General features: G+C 43.2%; 1 long non-coding RNA gene across 1 annotated transcript; it reads left to right on the plus strand.

Annotated features, from left to right (window-relative positions):
* The first annotated feature begins 3345 nt into the window (after positions 1-3345).
* Positions 3346-11621, plus strand: LOC117064739. Its single transcript, XR_004429642.1, has 2 exons — positions 3346-3620; positions 11234-11621. It is a non-coding gene; the product is annotated as an uncharacterized LOC117064739 (long non-coding RNA).
* Positions 11622-12104: the final 483 nt, after the last annotated feature.

Consider the following 12104-nt stretch of genomic DNA (forward strand, 5'->3'; position numbering starts at 1 on the left):
ATTATTATATCTTTTTGATAAATCAGGTACCCAAATTGAAAAATGCAGCTAGAACATAATACAGATTTATGACTTTCCTTGTTAAAGGAATGGGCCTATAAGGCCATGAAAAGAAAATTATGCTCGTTTCCTCTAGAGTGCATATAATACTGTAATATCATTCACGTGGGCGATAAAGAGTCTATATTGGCTTCTTAGTCCATTTGTACTGTTATAACAGAATACCTTAGACTGAGTAATTTATAAAGAACAGAAATTTATTTCTCATAGTTCTGGAGGCTGAGAAGTCCAAGATCAATTTGCCAGCCCATTGAGTGCCTGGTGAAGGCTACTCTCTTCTTCCAAGATGGTGCCCTGTTGCTGCATCCTCCAGAGGGAACAAATGCAATGTCCTCACATGATAGAGGCAGGAAGGCAAGCCAGCCAGTGGCTGTTTGAAGTCTCTTTTATAAGGGCCTTTGTCTCAATCATGATGGAGGAGCCTTCATGGCCTAATTGCCTCTTAAATGCCCCACCTGTTAATTTATTCACATTAGCAACACCTGAATTTTGGAACAGGCACATTCAAACCATAACACTTGATGTATTGCCTTAATTTAGTATTTGTATATTAGAATATATAATGCACCTAATTGAAGAATAAACTCCTAGAAATCAGGGAAATATCATGCCAAATTTTGCACAGTAAGTATGAGGGAAGGAGAGACGAGAAGAGAAAAGAAGGAGAAAAAAGAGAAATAAAGAGAGAAAGATATTTAAGTAGAGCAAAAGCATGAATAAGAAAGTGGCATCTATAAAGAAAAGAAAACCTGACCACTATCGAGAATCTAATTCAGAGCTACATTGCAGAGGCTGGCAGTGTATCAATGTATTCTGTCAAGGAAGAACCAAAAATGCATAGGGAGAAAACAAAGGTTAAGCTTTCCTAGAGCAGAGAACTGAATCAGGAAACCATAATCCTTTTAAAATTTATTTTCATTAACTTAAAATCCTGGTACAAGTAGTGGCTGATTCTCATCAGAGTTTCTTATAAATTGGTTTGATAGAAATGAATTTTCTAGTTCATAACAATATGAAACTACAATTTATAATACGGCATTCTGATACTTGGTTGTATTATTTTGAAAAAAAACACCATATTGAGTTATGACTGGCATTCAAAAAAGCTGTACAAATTTCACATGTACAAACTGATGAGTTTGGAGGTAAATACACTTCCATAAAACTGTGAATGGAAAATGTGTTGGACCCCCAAAATCACTAAGGAAAAATCAACCTGGAAACTGCTTAGGGCAAACCTGTCTCCCATTCTATTCTAAGTCATCCCTCTGCTCACTGAGATAGATGCACATCTAATTGCCTCCTTTGGAAAGGCTAATCAGAAACTCAAAAGAATGCAACCATTTGTCTCTCACCTATCTGTGACCTGGAAGCTCCCTCCCGATTTAATCTTCCTGCCTTTGCTTCAGTTGTCCTGCCTTTCCAGAATGAACCAATGTACTTTTTACATATATTTATTGATGTCTTACGTCTCCCTAAAGTGTATAAAACCATGCTGTGGGCCGGGCGCGGTGGCTCAGCCTGTAATCCCAGCACTTTGGGAGACCGAGACAGGCGAATCACGAGGTCAGGAGATCGGGACCATCCTGGCTACCACAGTGAAACCCCATCTCTACTAAAAATACAAAAAAAGTAGCCGGGCGAGGTGGCGGGCGCCTGTAGTCCCAGCTACTCAGGAGGCTGAGGCAGGAGAATGGCCTGAATTCGGGAGGCGGAGCTTGCAGTGAGCCGAGATTGCGCCACTGCACTCCAGCCTGGGCGACAGAGCGAGACTCCGTCTCAAAAAAAAACAAACAAACAAACAACAACAACAACAAAAAACCATTCTGTGATCTTGGGCACATGTCTTCAGGACTCCCTGAGGCTGTGTCAGGGGCGCATCCTCAACTTTAGCAAAATAAACTTTCTAAATTGACTGAGACCTGTCTCAGATTTTCTGTGTTCACAAAACCATCACCATGATCCATGTCATGAACCTCTCCATTGCCACTAAACGTTTTCTCTCACCTTCGTATTCATTATTATCATTACTATTTTTTGTGATAAGAGCACTTAACATAAGATCCACTCTCTTAGTGATCAGCCAGAACTGGGTACAGGATGCTACCTCGTGAATCCTCCTTACCTGACCTGTGAGATGCCACGGAAAGGTTGTGACATCAAGTCAGGTATTGAACCAGGTATGTAAACTCTATTCAACTCCAACGTTCTGTAATTCTTCAGATTTTTCAATGTCATTTTATAGCATGTGGAACATTTTTATCTCATGCTACACAAATACCATTTACTTTAAAAGAGTGTCAAGAGGAAATATAATTTATTTCGTCCATCCTCATAAATTTGTAATTGGGACAGACCCCCTACAACAAAAGACAGATTAAAAAGACAAAAACAAGCTAATTAACGTGTGCTGAGCATGCCGTGCATGGGAAACTGCAATTAAAGGTAACAGAAAACAATGGCTTAGTACTCAGGCTTATATAGCAACTTCAGCAAACAACAGTGAATTTGTAGAGAAATAACAGGACAAAGGAAAGCAATTTTAGATCTCCAAGCATGGGAAACTCTGCAAAGAGAATACAGGAATAAACCAAAAGGTAAGCTATGTTTGAAGACACCTCTGAGGTCTTCTCTGGGTTGATAAGTCTCTGGTGGTTAATGTTTGTTCTCCCTGGTAGAGATGGGGCAGAATAGTTTTTGTCTTCGCAAATGTATGTTCTACTTTTAGGCAAACAGAGGAAAGGAAAAGAGTTTTGCTATATCTTTCTTCTTAATTGTCTTCAGCTCAACAATCCCTCATATTTTGAGGAGATATATTCTGGTCTCCCACAATATGTACCTCTAACCTGTTATAAAATCAAACACTTTGAAAGCATAGTACAGTTAAAAATATTTGGTTTTTATAATAGGTTTTATGAAATAATTTAAATCATAGTGTATTAAAAATACTTGGCTTTATATCAAATTTCATAATAAAATTTTAAATTATAGTATCAGGCCTCTGAGCCCAAGCCTGCATGTATACATGCAGATGGCCTGAGGCAACCAAAAAGTACAAAAGAATTGAAACAGCCAGCTCTTGTCTTAACTGATTGACCAACCTTATGACATTCCATTATGACTTGTTCCTGCCCTGCCCCAACTGATTCATGGGTCAACCTCGTGATATTCTTCTTCTGTACAATGAGTCTTATGATCTCCCCACCATGCACCTTGTGACCCCCTCCTCTGCTGACAATAGATAACCACCTTTAACTGCAACTTTCCACTGCTTACCCCAGTCCTATAAAACTGCCCCACCCCTACCTGCCTTTGCTGACTCTCTTTTCGGACTCAGCCCACTTGCACGCAAGTGAAATAAACAGCCTTGTTGCTCACAGAAAGCCTATTGATGGTTTCTTCACACGGACTTGCTTGACATTTGGTGCCATGACTTGGATCAGGGGACCTCCCTTGGGAGATCAATCCCCTGTCCTCTTGCTCTTTGCTCAATGAGATAATCCACTATGACCTTGGGTCTTCAGACTGGCCCAAGAAGCACCTCACCAATTTTAAATTAGGTAAGTGGCCTCTTTTTACTCTCTTCTCCAACCTCTCTCACTATCCCTCAACCTCTTTCTCCTTTCAATTTTGGTGCCACCCTTCAATCTCTCCCATCCCTTAATTTCAGTTCCTTTCCTTTTCTGGTAGAGACAGAGGAGATGAGTTTTATCCGTGAACCCAAAATTCTGGTGCTGGTCACAGACTCGAGAAGACAGTCTTCCATTGGTGTTTAATCACTGTAGGGACGTCTGCCTTGATCCTCCACCTTGGTGGCAAGTACCACCCCCACCCCGTCCATGTCTCTACCCCTTTTTTCTCTAAACTTACCTTTTTACTATGGACAACCTTTCGCCCTCCATTCCTCCTTCTTCCCCCTTAGCCTGTGTTCTTAAAAATTTGAAACCTCTTCAACTCTCACCTGATCTAAAACCTAAGCATCTTATTTTCTTCTGCAACACTGCTTGGCCCTAATACTAACTTGATAATGGTTCTAAATGGCCAGAAAATGGCACTTTTGATTTCTCCATCCTACAAGATCTAGATAATTTTTGTCAAAAAAATGGGCAAATCATCTAAAGTGCTTGACATCCAGGCGTTCTTTTCCACATTGGTCTCTCTCTAGTCTCTGCTGCCAATGCGACTCGTCCCAAATCTTCCTTCTTTCCATCCAACCTGTCCCTTCAGTCCCAACCCCAAGTGCCACTGAGTCTTCTGAATCCTTCTTTTCTGCAGGGCCCTCTGACCTCTCTCCCCCTCCCCAGGTCACTCCTCGGTAGGCTGAATCAAGTCCCAATTCTTCCTCAGCCTCTGCTCTCCTACCCTCTAACCCTTCTGTCACCTCCCCTCCCTACACCAGTCCAGCTTACAACTTTGTTCTGCAGCAAATACTCCCCAAACTGCCCAACAATTTATTCTTCAAGAGGTGGCTGGAGCTGAGAGCATCATTAGACTGCATGTACCATTTTCTCTATCAGACCTTTCCCAAATTAATCAACACTTAGGCCCCTTCTCATCAGACCCCACTAAATAGATACAGAAATTCCAGTATTTAACCAGTCCTACAATTTAACTTAGAGTGACTTAAATGTCATCCTAACTTCTACCCTTTCCCCAGATGAGAGGATAGAGTTTAACTACCCTGGCCCAATCTCACGCTCACACCCACCAGCATCATGAGCCAGACCTTGAGGAAGGCATCAGGGGAGTTCCCTGAGAAGATTCCAGATAGGAATACCAGACAGGCTCCCCAGGTATAGCTAGGCGAGATGACACGATTTCCTGCCTAGTTGTGGGGCTTAAAAAGGCAGCTTATAAAGCTGTTAATTATGACAAACTTAAAGAAACTTCCAAGGTAAAGACGAAAACCCAGCCCAGTTCATGGCTCATTTGGCAGCAAGCCTGAGACAATTTACCGCCCTAGACCCAGAAGGACCAGAAGGCCGTCTTATTCTCAATATACATTTTATTACCCAATCCACTGCCAACATTACAAAAAGCTCCAAAAATTAGATTCTGGTCCTCAAACCCCACAACAGGAATTAATTAACCTTGCCTTCAAGGTGCATAATAATAGAGAAATGGCAGCCAAGTGGCAATATATTTCTAAGTTGCAATGATGTGCCTCCACTTTGAAAGAAACCCCAGCCACATCTCCAGTACACAAGAACTTGAAAATGCCTAAACCACAGCAGCCAGGTGTTCCTCCAGGACCTCCTCCCCCAGGATCTTCCTTCAAGTGCTGGAAATCTGGCCATTGGACCAAGGAATGCCTGCAGCCCGGGATTCCTCCTAAGCCATGTCCATTCTGTGTGGATCCTACCAGAAATTGGACTGTCCAAGTCACCCGGCAGCCACTCTCAGAGCCCCTGGAACCCCGTCCCAAGGCTTTCTGACTGACTTCTTCCCAGATCTTCTCAGCTTAGTGGCTGAAGACTGATGCTGCCTGATTGCCTCAGAAACCCCCTGGACTATCACAGACGCTTGGGGTAACTGTTACAGTGGAGGGTAAGTCCGTCCCCTTCTTAATCAATACAGAGGCTACCCACTCCACATTATCTTCTTTTCAAGGGCCTGTTTCCTTGCCTCCATACTATTGTGGGTATTGACAGCCAGGCTTCTAAAGCCCTTAAACTTCCCAAAACTCAATTGTCAACTTGGACAATATTCTTTTATGCACTTCTTTTTAGTTATCCCCACCTGCCCAGCTCCCTTATTAGGCTGAGACATTTTAACCAAATTATCTGCTTCCCTGACTATTCCTGGATTACAGCCACATCTCATTGCTGCCCTTCTTCCCAACCCAAAGCCTCCTTCACGTCTTCCTCTTGTAACTCCCCACCTTAATCCACAAGTATAGGAAATCTTTACTCCCTCCCTGGCAACCAATCACAAAGTCCATTACTATCCCATTAAAACCTAATCACCTTTACCCTGCTCAACACCAGTATCTCATCCCACAACAGGCTTTAATAGGATTAAAGCCTGTTACCACTTGCCTGCTACAGCATGGGCTTCTAAAGTCTACAACCTCTCCTTAAAAATCTCCCATTTTACCTGTCCAAAAACCAGACAAGTCTTACAGGTTAGCTCAGGATCTACGCCTTAGCAACCAAATTGTTTTGTCTATCCCCTCTGTGGTGCCCAACCTGCACACTCTTTTGTCCTCAATACCTCTCTTCACAACTCACTATTCTGTTCTTGATCTTAAAGATGCTCTTTTTCACTATTTTCCTGCACCCCTCATCCCAGCCTCTCTTTGCTTTTACCTGGACTGACCCTGACACCCATCAGTCTCAGCAACTTACCTGGGCTGTACTGCTGCAAGGCTTCTGGGACAGTCCTCATTACTTCAGCCAAGCCCTTTCTCATGATTTACTTTCTTTCCACCCCTCTGCTTCCCACCTTATTCAATACATTAATGACCTCCTACTCTGTAGTCCCTCCTTTGAGTCTTCTTAAGACACCCTCCTGCTCCTTCAACATTTATTCTCCAAAGGATATCAGGTGTCCCCCTCCAAAGCTCAAATTTCTTCCCCATCTGTTACATACCTCAGCATAATTCCTCAAGAAAACACGTGTACTCTCCCTGCTGATCGTCTCTGGCTGATCTCTCAAACCCCAATCCCTTTTACAAAACAACAGCTCCTTTCCTTCCTGGGCATGGTTGGATGCTTTCGCCTTTGAATACCTGGTTTTGTCGTCCTAACAAAACCATTATATAAACTTACAAAGGGTAACCTAGCTGACCCCATAGATCCTAAATCCTTTCCCCATTCCTCTTTCCATTCCTTGAAGACAGCTCCAGAGACTGTTCCTCCACTTGCTCTCCCTGATTCATCCTAACCCTTTTCATTACACACAGCCAAAGTGCAGGGCTGTGCAGTTGGAATTCTTACACAAGGACTGGTACCACACCCTGTAGCCTTTTTGTCCAAACAACTTGACCTTACTGTTTTAGGCTGGCCATCATGTCTCCATGAGGCAGCTGCCACTGCTCTAATACTTTTAGAGGCCTTCAAAATCACAAACTATGCTCAACTAACTCTCTAAAGTTCTCACAACTTACAAAATCTATTTTATTCCTTCTACCTGATGCATATACGTTCTGCTCCTCCACTCCTTCAACTATACTCACTCTTTGTTGAGTCTCCCACAATTACCATTGTTCCTGGCCTGGACTTCAATCCAGCCTCCCACATTATTCTGGATACCACACCCAACCCCCATGACTGTATCTTTCTGATCCACCTGACATTCACTCCATTTCCCCACATTTCCTTCTTTCCTGTTCCTCACCCTGATCACACTTGGTTTATTGATGGCAGCTCCACCAGGCCTAATTGCCACTCACCAGCAAAGGCAGGTTATACTGCAGTATCTTCCACATATATCATCGAGGCTACTGCTCTGCCCTCCTTCACTACCTCTCAGCAAGCCGAACTCATTGCCTTAACTCAGGCCCTCACTCTTGCAAAGAGACTATACATCAATATTTATACTGACTCTAAATATGCCTGCACCACCATGCTGTTATATGGGCAGAAAGAGGTTTCCTCACTATACATGGGTCCTCCATCATTAGCGCCTCTTTAATAAAAACTCTTCTCAAGGCCACTTTTCTTCCAAAGGAAGCTGGAGTTATTCACTGCAAGGGCCATCAAAAGGCATCAGATCCCGTTGCTCAGGGCAACGTTTATGCTGATAAGGTAGCTAAAGAAGCACCTAGCGTTCCAACTTCTGTCCCTCATGGACAGTTTTTCTCCTTCTCATCAATCACTCCAACCTACTCTTCCACTGAAAATTCCACCTATCAGTCTCTTCCCACACAAGGCAAATGGTTCTTAGACCAAGGAAAATATCTCCTTCCAGCCTCACAGGCGCATTCTATTCTATTGTCATTTCATAACCTCTTCCATGTAGGTTACAAGTCGCTAGCCTGCCTCTTAGAATCTTTCATTTCCTTTCCATCGTGGAAATCTATCCTCAGGGAAATAACATTTCAGTGTTCCATCTGCTATTCTACTACTCCTCAGGGATTTCTCAGGCCCCCTCCCTTCCCTACATATCAAGCTTGAGGATTTGCTCCTGCCCAGGACTGGCAAATTGACTTTACCCACATGCCCCAAGTCAAAAAACTAAAATACCTCTTGGTTTGGGCAGACACTTTCACTGGATGGGTAGATGCCTTTACTTCAGGGTTTGAGAAGGCCACCACAGTCATCTTCTGTCAGATATAATTCCTCCATTTGGCCTTCCTACCTCTGTACAGTCTGATAACGGACTGGCCTTCATTAGTCAAGTCACTCAGGCAGTCTCCCAGGCCCTGGGCATTCAATGGAAACTTCATGCTCCTTACCGCCCTCAACCCTCAGGAAACGTAGAAAGAGCTAATGGTCTTTTAAAGACACCCCTCACCAAACTCAGCCTCCAACTTAGAAAGGAATGGAGAGTACTTTTACCACTTGCCCTTATCAGAATTTGAGCCTGTCCTCGGGATGCTACAGGGTATGGTCCATTTGAGCTCCTGTATGGATGCTCCTTTTTTATTAGGCCCCAGGCTCATTCCAGACACCAGCCCTCTAGGTGATTATCTTCCAGTCCTCCAGCAAGCCAGACAGGAAATTCACTGAGCTGCTAATCTTTTTTTGCCTACCCCAGATTCCCAGCCATATGAAGACACTCTAGCTGGACAGTCAGTTCTTGTTAAGAATCTGACCCCTCAGACTCTACAACCTTGGTGGACCAGGCTCCACTTAGTCATCTATAGTTCCCCAATGGCTGTTCATCTGCAGGATCCCCCCACCCCCTACCATTAGGTTCATTGTTCCAGAGTAAAGCTGTGCCCATCAGACAGCCAGCCTGATTTCTCCTCTCCCTCCTGGAAGTCACAAGTACTCTCTCCTACTTCCCTTAAACTCACTCGCATTTCTGAAGAACAGTAATAACCCTTATGAGCCTATTACATCCCTTCATTCTATTAAGTCTATTCATCCTTACCCCACTTTTTGCAACAGGACTTTACGCAGTCACCCCCCAGTACTCGGACTGCACCACAAAAAGTTGTCTTCCCTACTATCTCCTGTATAGTCATACTCCTATTCACCGTTCTCAACAACTCATAAATGCCCTGCTCTTGTTTACACTGACGGCTTACACTGTTTCTCCAAACCATCACAGCTGATATCTCCTGGTGCTATCCTCAAACCATCATGCTTGACTCTTGGCATGGATAGATGATCTTTGCTGGCAGGGCACCCTCCAATACTTTCACCCTGATATAGTTCTGTTTTTTACTTTTATACCTACTCTTATTCTCATTCCCATTCTCATGCCACCCTCTACCTCTCCCCAGCTATCTCCACCACACTATCAATCACACTCACTCTCTTCTAGACATTTCTAATCCCTCCTTAGTGAACAATTGCTGGCTTTGCATTTCCCTTTCTTCCTGTGCTTACACAGCTGTCCCTGCCTTACATACAGACGGGGCAACATCTGTCTCCCGACACCTCCGAACTTCCTTTAACAGCCCTCACCTTTATCCTCCTGAAGAACTTCTTTACTTTCTAGACAGGTCCAGCAAGACCTCCCGAGACATTTCACATCAGCAAGCTGCTGCCTTCCTCCACACTTACTTAAAAAACCTTTCTGCTTATATCAACTCTACTCCCCCCATCTTTGGACCCCTCAACACACAAACTACTATTCCTGTGGCCACTCCTTTATGCATCTCTCAGCAAAGACCCACTGGAATTCCCCTGGGTAAACTTTCACCTTCTCAATGCTCCTTCACTCTTCCTAACTACACACATCACTGAAACAATTGGGGCTTTCCAGCTCCATATTACAGATAAGCCCTCTATCAATACTGACAAACTTAAAAACATTCGCAGTTATTATTGCCTAGGAAAACATTTACCCTGTATTTCACTCCATCCTTGGCTCCTTCTTCTTGTTTACTTATTATACCCAGCCCAGTAAATAACAGTGAAAAGCTGCTCGTAGACACTCAATGTTTTCTCATACACCATGAAAATCGAACCTCCCCCTCTACACAGTTACCCCGTCAGTCCCCATTACAACCTTTGACAGCTGCCGCCCTAGCTGGATCCCTAGGAGTCTGGGTACAAGACACCTCTTTTACTACTCCTTCTCATCTTTTCACTTTGCATTTCAAGTTTTGCCTTGCACAAAGCCTCTTCTTCCTCTGTGGCTGCTCCACCTACATGTGTCTACCTGCTAATTGGACAGGTACATGTACACTAGTTTTTCTTATTCTCAAAATTCAATTTGCAAATGGGAAAACTTCCTGTCCCCTTCATGACACCAACCAGACAAAAAAAGAGTTATTCCTCTAATCCCTCTACTTGTAGGCTTAGGACTTTTTGCTTCCACTATGGCTCTTGGAGCTGGAATAGCAGGTGTTCTAACTTCTGTCACAACCATCTGTAGCCTTTCTGATGACGTTTCTACCAACATTACAGATATATCACAAACTTTATCATCCCTTCAAGCCCAGGTTGATTCCTTAGCCACAGTTGTCCTCCAAAATCCCAGAGGCCTTGACTTACTTGCTGCTGAAAAAGGAGAACTCTGTATATTTTTAAATGAAGAGTGTCGTTTTTACCTAAATCAATCTGGCCTGGTATATGACAACATAAAAAAAAAAAAAAAAAAACCTCAAGGATAGAGCCCCAAAACTCACCAACCAGGCAAATAATTACACTGGACCCACCTGGACACTTTCTAACTGGGTGTCTTGGTTTCTCCCTATTCTTAGTCCCCTGGTACCTGTTTTTCTCCTTCTCTTATTCAGGCCTTGTATCTTCTGTTTAGTTTCTCAATTCATACAAAACTGCATTCAGAGCATCACCAATCATTCTATACGACAAATGCCACTTTTGACAACCCCACGGTACCATCCTCTGCCCCAAGATGTCCCCACAGCCTAAATTCCTATTCTTTGTAACTCATTATAAAATTTTTTAAAGGTGTCCATGTAGCCCCTAATCCTGCTAGAACCAGCCCTGAGAAATATCTATCACCCATTATCTCTCCATACTATCCCCCAATATTTTTTTGCTGCCTCAACACTTCTATTTTGTTTTATTTTTCTTATTAATATAAGAAGAAAGGAATGTCAGCCCTCTGAGCCCAAACCTGCACGTATACATCCAGATGGCCTGAGGCAACTGAAAAGTACAAAAGAATGGAAAGAGCCAGCTCCTGTCTTGACTGATTGACCAACCTTATGGCATTCCATTATGACTTGTTCGTGCCCTGCCCCAGCTAATCCATCCATCGAGCTTGTGACATTCTTGTTTTGGACAATGAGTCTTATGATCTCCCCACCATGCACTTGTGACCCCCTCCTCTGCTGACAATAGATAACCACCTTTAACTGTAACTTTCACCCCAGTTCTATAAAACTGCCACCCGCCCCGCCACCTGCCTTTGCTGACTCTCTTTTTGGACTCAGCCCACTTGCACCCAAGTGAAATAAACAGCCTTGTTGCTCACACAAAGCCTGTTGGTGGTCTGTTCACACAGACATGCTGGACACATAGCGTACTTAAATACTTTGTTTTAAAATAGATTAGAGATTTATTCTTTACAAAACTATAATGCACTTTAAAAGTAGATAATATAAGTGTAGCATTTGATAAAATGTCCTGCATATTACCAAAAAAGGAAAGAAAAGGAGAATTAGAGAATGTTGACATTGGATGAATTTTACAGGCCAGGTTCAATACCTGATTTAATGTCACAACCTTTCTATGGCATCCCACAGGCTAGATGAAGAAGCTTTATGAAGTCAGATGAAGGTCACCATCTTGCACCCAGTCTGACTAATCATCAACCTATACTGCATAAACCAGGGCACGTCTCATGGCTCGGGGACCATGTCCTAAACAAGAGGGTGAAACATCCCCAATGACTGCTCCCATATGGCTTAAAATTATGATAGTTGATGAGAAAACACCCGTTAAATTACTAGGTTG

Source organism: Trachypithecus francoisi, unplaced genomic scaffold (genome assembly GCF_009764315.1).
Source record: "Trachypithecus francoisi isolate TF-2019V2 unplaced genomic scaffold, Tfra_2.0 Lachesis_group2, whole genome shotgun sequence".
NCBI classification, from domain to species: domain Eukaryota; kingdom Metazoa; phylum Chordata; class Mammalia; order Primates; family Cercopithecidae; genus Trachypithecus; species Trachypithecus francoisi.